The following is an 8,341-nucleotide window of genomic DNA, read 5'->3' as shown; positions in this document are numbered from 1 at the left end:
GGAACTTGGACCAAGTTCTAGCATCGTGAACACAGGCCCTTAGGTTAACCGAAGCTTAGTGAAAATTGCCCTTAGTTAATTGCACTAGTGCAGCAATGTAGCGATAAAGAAAAAAACCAAAGATACCAATATAGAAAAAATAATAATACGGCGCCATTTTGTGGACACAAGTCACGTGCATCAATCACGTGGTATCCCAAGTTGTCCAGTCTCTATCTTCTAGGGTCTTTAGGTCTCTATAAAAGATACCCCATTCTTAAAAAACACACGGGGTGCGTTCCGAATTAGCTATATTTCTGGTTACAAAGTTGTACCACTGTAACTAACTTGCGTAGGTTCCGTAATGTATCAGCTGATTTCGTTTGTTGTATTTAATGTAAGAAAATAAATTTAATTAATAATATAAATTGGACATATATTGTGAAACCGAAAAGAAAATGATTACGTTCGTAGTTTCGAAAGAAACTTATTTGCAAGCTACAAGCAGTAAGTAAACTAAAAACAGTTTTCATTATTTTCAATACTTGTTTATTAGACTGACTAATATTTAGACTAACTAATATTAGACTAACTAATAAACATAATAACTAGAAAGCTAATTCGGAACGCACCCACAGTGGTTCCGTGAGAGCACGCGAGTAAGGCCAAGCTTTTAAGCCTGTCACACAATAGGAAAGCACAGGCAATAGGAATAGGGAATAGGAATAGGGAATAGAAATCTATGTAATGCCAAGACACATTGATTCGTTGGCAATAGGCGTCCTGTCCAATCATCTGCATTTTAAAACCACGTGTCTATCCCAGCCTCAACTGTGATTGGTCAGGTAGGTCAGGCACAGGGAATAGGGAACAGAAATCCAACGCGTCGGAAATTCTGTTCCTATTGCCTATTCCATATTCCATTGTGCGTCGATGCACGGTTTCTGGTAAGTTGGAATTGAGTTATTTCTGTTGCCTGTGTTATTCCCTATTCCTATTCCCTGTGCTTTCCTATTGTGTGATAGGCTTTACTACAAACGCCTTGAATTTGTCAGTAAGATACTACACTTTCCGGTGTGCGACGATTTAAGCCCAGTTACGTTTGGCACGTTGAGCGATTCGCACGTCTTCTAGTCGAAGAGGAATCACGACGCACGGTAGTGTCTCGCGCCAAGTATAAGCGTAGCTGGAACTGCGCACGCGAGACCGACCGTGTATTATCACGAGTATAGTTTACGCGAGTTGATAGGCCCTCAAGTTTTCGGATCTCAACAACGGTTGATCCGATGAACTTCTAAGTGCGCTCAATGTTTGCTTGAGTTCGATTTACCTATATAATAAAAGTGTTTTTAGTTTTTTCCTACATGGTTTTTTCTTTGTTCTCCTCTCTACGGGGACGCCGTCAACAGCTAAGTCATTTGGCTTTCTCAGTGTCTGCGATACGATGAGGTAAACTTGTTAATTCTAATTCGCATCATATTGGCTGTCAGAAAACAGCATTTTTGAAATTAATTGAATTTCACTATCGAGCGTGACATAATATGTTACGATATTACGGTTATAAATAAGAATTGTACGGTAAATTGCGGTAAGAAAGAAATTGCGCGAAAGTGTTTCCCACGTGCTCTCCCCTCTCTTTGAGAAAATTATTTATAACTACCGTAGATTTTTTTCTAACGTCGAAGACCCCCTTCAAAGACCTTATGATAAGAAGGAAAAAACAAGAAGAGGAGCACGTATAGCGAATTACATGCACTGGTATCGCACTTTATCGCGGTGCAACGTGTCTCCGATAAAGTCATTTGTATAGAGGGGGCTCTGACCGATACGGTCTTCTAGATCTTACTATTATCTTGCATAGCGCTTCTCCCGCGTAAAGACCTCGTTTCTTATAAATTTAATTTTGCATACTGCCATTTTTCACAGGAATTTTTCTAATTTTTTTACATACCTTCTCTGTCTCTTATGTCTATGTGGGTTATTGGAGTCCCAAGGATTTTTCATGATTGCTCGAAATAAAAATCGAAATTTCCAAAAGATCGACGAGAAAGACGAAAACGTGTACGCACGTGTAGTGCACCTTTGGCACTAAGTCACCGGAATAAGTAATAGAGTCAAATGAGACTCACAAGTAACCTCCGTTTCATTATATACATGTGACACAATTAATACAATCTTTTCTGTTCTGATTTAAGCAATGCAACATGTAAAACAAATTGTGAGTAAAAGTGTCCGTGATAAGCTTGAAGTAAATAATTATATGCAAAAATTATTCAGTCTGGATAATTGTACAGAAATTATATAAAAACAGTTTTTTTCTTATTTCACGAAATAATTTCGGAGATGCACGTTTAATAAATAATACGAAAAGCCAATAGCGTGATGCCGGTATGAAAAATTTTAATTATAACGTCTTCCAAATGATATGTTGTCAATCGTGTTTTTTACGATCTCAATTTTCGTTCTTAAATGATTTATGCTTTCTTCCGCTAATTAATCGTTGATCTTGTAGAGTGAGCCCTGAAAATTTTGCGTACCGACGGTTTCAATGGGCTCGGCCTGCACCCAGGACCGCGTAATTCGTGAAGTGTTGTAATAATCGGGTGCACAGCAGAAAGTGTGTGGCAACGTGGGTTTCACAAATGGGTCAGCGGGCACTGCGAGGATGGTAGCGGTGTATTCGGGCCCGGTACGCGTTTGGCAACGTATTTTATCGTCGCTTGCGAAAAGAGAGTCTTCCTTCGTCTGTCGCACGGCCGAGGGTCATCCTCTCTCGTTCCCTTTTCGTGCGCACGTGCCCGGACTCCATGCAAGACGAGGAACGGTGGTTTTCTTCAAGGCGGCGCGACGTCGAAAGTTGGGATGCAAAAATATCTTCACGATGATATAATAATGTGGGCGGTAATATTGCTTACAGGGTTCATTGGAGAGAGAATAAGTGAAAATGTGTTGCTGCTGATATACGTAATCGAATTTTATGTAAAGCCTATACAGCTTATATCTACAGTGCCAAATTATTGCGGATGAAAGGCTGGTTCATTCAATTAAAATGCTAAAAAAAAATCGGCTCTAAATTTTTCGAAGAGCCTACAGTCAAGAAAAGAAAATAACTGTCCAAGCATGGTATCCGCAAATGTCTTTGTGGTACATCAATTCGATAAATTGTGCGACGATAAACTTGCAAGATGGGAAATTTTTTTATTTTCACAGGACAAGGGGAACTTGATATAGCTAGTAAACGACATCCGCTCTAGACACAAGGATCCAATTAGAGCTCGTTAAGAATATGTTTCGAGATCCTGTGCCGCCGCTCGTGCTTCAGCGAAAATTTGCGTCGTTTCTTAAGCGCGTTAAAAAGAGTCTCTCCTAGAGGTAATAACGTTTACGTTCGCGAAATATGTATATATATATAATTAAACGGCGCGGTAGCAATCAACTCAAGTATATATTAACGCAAATATACCTCTTGCGATAATTTAATTACTGCGTTTTGCAATTAAAACAAAAATGTTATAATAGGAGCTGGAATTTCGCGTCATTCATATAAACAGTTTTGTCGTGCGTATCAATTGATTTTATAATCCAATTTTACTAATTAATAGAAGTTGTGCATTTATCGCAATAAACGGTAACGCGCGCGTGAAATTTTTCATTATATCTATATTCGTGTAAACAGAAACGTATAACATGTTGTTACGGACAGTATCCGGTTGGCTTTAATGGATATTCAGTGTTTATATCGCGAGAACGCCGTTTGCTACGATTCTAGACGAAAATGATTAAACGCGATGATTATTTAGGAGAAACGTAGTAATGGAACTACGATCAAAATGCTCGAAACAATAGAAAATGATTTATTAAGGTAAAAAAGAAAAAATATAATATATATACCCGAGTAGAAATTTTGGCCCAATGTTGAACCTTTAATTCTATTATACATATAGTAGAACCTAAGACAGTAAAAGAGGTCGAACTGCAGGTACAAAATTTACTCCTACTTTAAAACTGATAGTGTCGGCTGCTTTTGCCAATTTAGCATTAAAGTAGGTCCTTTAAGTAGGGGCTAAAGTAGATTTTTAGAATTAAAGATTCAAGGGAGGAGTAAAAAATATAATGCCATCAAAGTAGGTCATCGCTGGTCTATGTAGGTGTAAATTATCCTTAAAAGTGTCACAAAAGTACCAAAATTTCGACTCGGGTATGTACTAAATATATACATATTGTCGTTACGATAATATTATGTAAATACGTCGTATTTCTTTTGGCTAAGCTAAACTTGCTCCACGTGTCCTACACAAGTGAAAGCACAACGTATCGCTATGACCTATGGTCTTTCCGAAAAGGTGAACATATATTGACGAGAACAAATTTAGATGGTCGCGTTATCGCCAGATGAAGCATCGCTTCAAGCAGTGTTTGGCTCGTGAAACTGTATAGACGATAACGCCGGGAGAGAAGATTCTGTCGGTGAAACACAGACGGGGCTACGTGTTATCCCCTAACCGTAGAAATTTTTAGACCTCGAATACATTGCCGTTGGCAAAGTTTGTGGCGAGAGAGCAGCTGACGGATATAAAAATGAAAAAAAATGAACACGGACACGTTGTGAATGTAAAGCATGGTCTACAATGGCAGTAGGAATAGTGGATTAAAGAAGTAGGCTCAACTTTAACCTATTTCGTGAACTGATTATCAGTGGCTGAGAGTAAAGGAGTAGGTCGTACGAAATGGAATTGAACCATTTTGCTTACAGCCTTACTCCTTTACTCTCAGCCACTGATAATCAGTTCACGAAATAGGTTAAAGTTGAGCCTACTTCTTTAATCCACTACTCCTACTGCCATTGTAGACCACGCTTTACATCTTAATCGGACATTCGATGCGTGTATGTTCGCACACATTGAGAGTTAAGCTAAGAATTTGCTTGGCTCAAGGACGCGCAACGTGTAACGGACTTCTCCATTCTGTGTGACATCACGCAGCTAATATATTTCCGATTCTTGTTTAACTGAATGTTTCGTTGCGTCGAAGAAACGACCATCTCCTTTCATCTCGAGGCAATTGTAAAAGTAAAGTTGAACTTGTGCTAACTCAAGATCGAGTCAGACTGTTCCAATAAATGTGCTCTAACAGCAGTTCAATAGGACCCCGGACATTATATCTATCTTATACAATATATTGCGAAAATAAATTTGAGGGTTGTAAAGTAAACAAAAAAGTGTGCAAATGCATATGCGTGCCCGACAAAATATATCTATGCAGGTATATTTACGTCGCTTTCTGAAATTACGTAACAAAACTTTAAAATTCGACAGCGTGTAATATAAAATCCGCTGTCGCTGTTGCTTTTTAAAAACGGACATTGCATTAGCGGTGTTTTCAGCGTTGGGTACAGTTTAATTACAGTTGTGAATTATCCAAATTGTTTATACGTAATCTAAGCAAAAGGTAAAGCTTTTAATGATCAATTATATATTTACGTATATTAATGGCTTGTTGTTTTATCTACTTTCCGTTCTCTCTGTGAGATTTATCCCCTATATATATTTATCGGACAATTTTATATTAAAATATATTGTTTGTAATGGGCTTCAAAGTACCTGATGTTCGATGTGTGTGATATTTTGATTAATTTTGCGTTTTAAAGAGCCTCCGAGCTAACAAATATAAATTGCGCATTGAAAATATGTAACCTGAATCTTCCATTGGATTCTGTGTTCCAAGAGATAAATATTGCACTATCTGGTTTGTCTAACGCTGTTTCAAAGTGCCTGGAGCTCATTCGGTGCACGAATCGTTCATACAGAAAGAAATTGGGGCAGGGAAAGATGAAATAGGAAGCGTGCCTTCTGCGCGTTAATTAAAAGTGCTGCAGAGGAAGTCACCAACTAAGAAGGGCGAGGCTGAATGGAAACAGCTGCTACTGGATGACGACACAGTCTAAGAGCGCGCTTAGTTCGGGGCTTCACCACCGTTAGCCTCACGAGCGAGTATTAGAGCCGGTGCCCATCTAATGGGGCATCACCGAAGGGGCATCCTGAGGGGACACCATTGATTTTCTTCTCAAGAAACCTCTACGAGAAATCTCAATCGAGCGTTTCGGGGAATTTCTTAATATTCCAAGCCCAACTAGCAAATGCGAAAATTTTTGTAGATAAAGAATTGACAAGTGTTGAAAAGAACTAACCGGATTTCAACTTCGCGACGAATTTAGATTTCATTGGTGCTGTAAAAATTTAGGAATGTTCACTCATAACAGCCGATCGTTCATGTAGGTATCAAGGAGATACATCTTTCCACACGATAGCGTGCATCGAAATTTAGACAAGGTTATATTCGATTTCTGGATAAACTCTAGCTCGATACCTCTGAAAGCCATTTACAGAACTGTTTCTCTATATACGTACTTTACGTGGCTCTAAGTTTATTTTCGTGTATTCCTCTACAGGAATAATATCTAAAGTAATTGTGAAACCGTTAAACTGATGCTGAAGTCCCAAATTCTTGTGGTACAATCCGTTAGACCTTAAATAACTCATATCTACATATAACTAACTATTTGAGTAGCTTTGTGTCACCAATGGTAATGAACCAGAAGGATTTTTTTTTAAATCGACCAAACTGGCAAAATTTATGTTTATTTTAGTCATGACGTTTCGCCCCCTTTATCGGGTCCTTTTCAAGTACAATCTGAAAGCATTATAAGTGCTCAAACCTCAATATAGAAAAAGAATTCTTTAGTATGTACATGGACGAAAAAATACCTAAAGTTGACTGAACATTTTAATTTATTAGACAACACAAGCGCGCACTTCGCGTGCGCCATTTGCTCTCTCTACAAATTCGCATGGTTTGACAGCTGCAAATAACACAACTGAAGCATGTCGTATCGCACGAGCGAGACAGCCAATCAGCATTAAAAATTTTTGTAATAGTTATTTAACAAATACCTGTCGAAGCTCGCAGCTTTTGACCTTTAATTGATTAATAATTCCAATCTTAATACTTTCATACAAGCATTGCTCTTCTACGAATTTCTCCCTTCGCTACTTCGAATTTTGCACTAGTTTCTGTACTCAAACGCTCGCCCCTCGATAAAGTTAAAACGAGTTCGCGGAACCGACCCACGTGTATAGGTCAGGTGGGAATTTCGTCAGCTTTTTCGAGAAATCGAGAGCAATATTATTAACCGTTGCACAAAATCGAATGTAATTTGGGTTAAGAACATGCTTCTTATTTTATATCTAATTTTAATTAATTATATAATTATATAGAATAATTAAAATTAGATATAAAATAAATAACGCAATCAGATGTTTATATTTTACTTATTGTATCTTTCTCGTGTGAACTGCCTCATAAAGGCAGAGAAAGAAAGTCTTCTTAAACCTTCACAAGCTTCAGTTTATTCAATGAGAGATTCAGTCTATATTTACTATGTCTATAATTTCTGTAAATATTGTATGGGTTGGTTTTTTTTAGAGTAAAAGTACCGCCAGTTTTTGCTCTATTCGTATACACGTGTATTCTTCGGTGAGTTTACTCTTTATAGATTTTTACTTCATGCTAACGCTGCATCTCCAATTTGTATAAATACAACACATTTCATGCAATCGTTGTGTTGTTTTTACGAATAAAGATTAGGTTTACGTAATCTCGTATACGGGATAAGGAACATTATAGCTCCATTACTTGGAATGTACTATACAAGCACGAACACACACGGGCACCTACATGCATCCGCACACACGCCATATATGTTTATATGTTAAAGTAAAAGAGACGAGCAGTCAAACTGACAATCGGTTTCGTATTTTAAAATAATATTTCTTGTTTGAGAAAAATACTTTTCTAAAAGTTAATTAATTTTATTTCAAAGTGAATGAATAGGTCAACTTTTAAATTTATGCCTTCTTTAATGCATACGTTTAGTCTTTGAGCAAAGAATGTTAGAAAGTGAAAAAAAAGGTATCTAATATCTGGTACGAACTGACTTTATAGTTTCCGAATTTGTGGAAATAAATCCAAAGTAAAACGCTTCGCATTTAGATTTTAATCAAGAACATGTTGTTATTATTAAACAAGATAACATCATCGTACGCGTTTGTTAATAACAAAATTGTCAGTTAGAAAGTTATTAGTAACAAAGTTTTGAAGAGAAGTTAGAAGAATCAACATACGTACTTGCATTCGCTAAATGTAAAATGATTTATATACCTCGTGTCCTCATTTCTGTTCGCTACGAAACGGTCCACTCTGAAAGAAAAAATAAAAGAATAATCATTACTCACATGCCTGGCATTATACGTTCTACATTCTACAGTTACATTTTATCACACGCAACGTACACAAGATAAATTAT

The sequence above is a fragment of the Vollenhovia emeryi genome, unplaced genomic scaffold, assembly GCF_000949405.1.
Source record: "Vollenhovia emeryi isolate VEMERY1.0 unplaced genomic scaffold, V.emery_V1.0 DF939152.1, whole genome shotgun sequence".
Taxonomy (NCBI): domain Eukaryota; kingdom Metazoa; phylum Arthropoda; class Insecta; order Hymenoptera; family Formicidae; genus Vollenhovia; species Vollenhovia emeryi.
Note: the sequence above shows the minus strand (reverse complement) of the source record.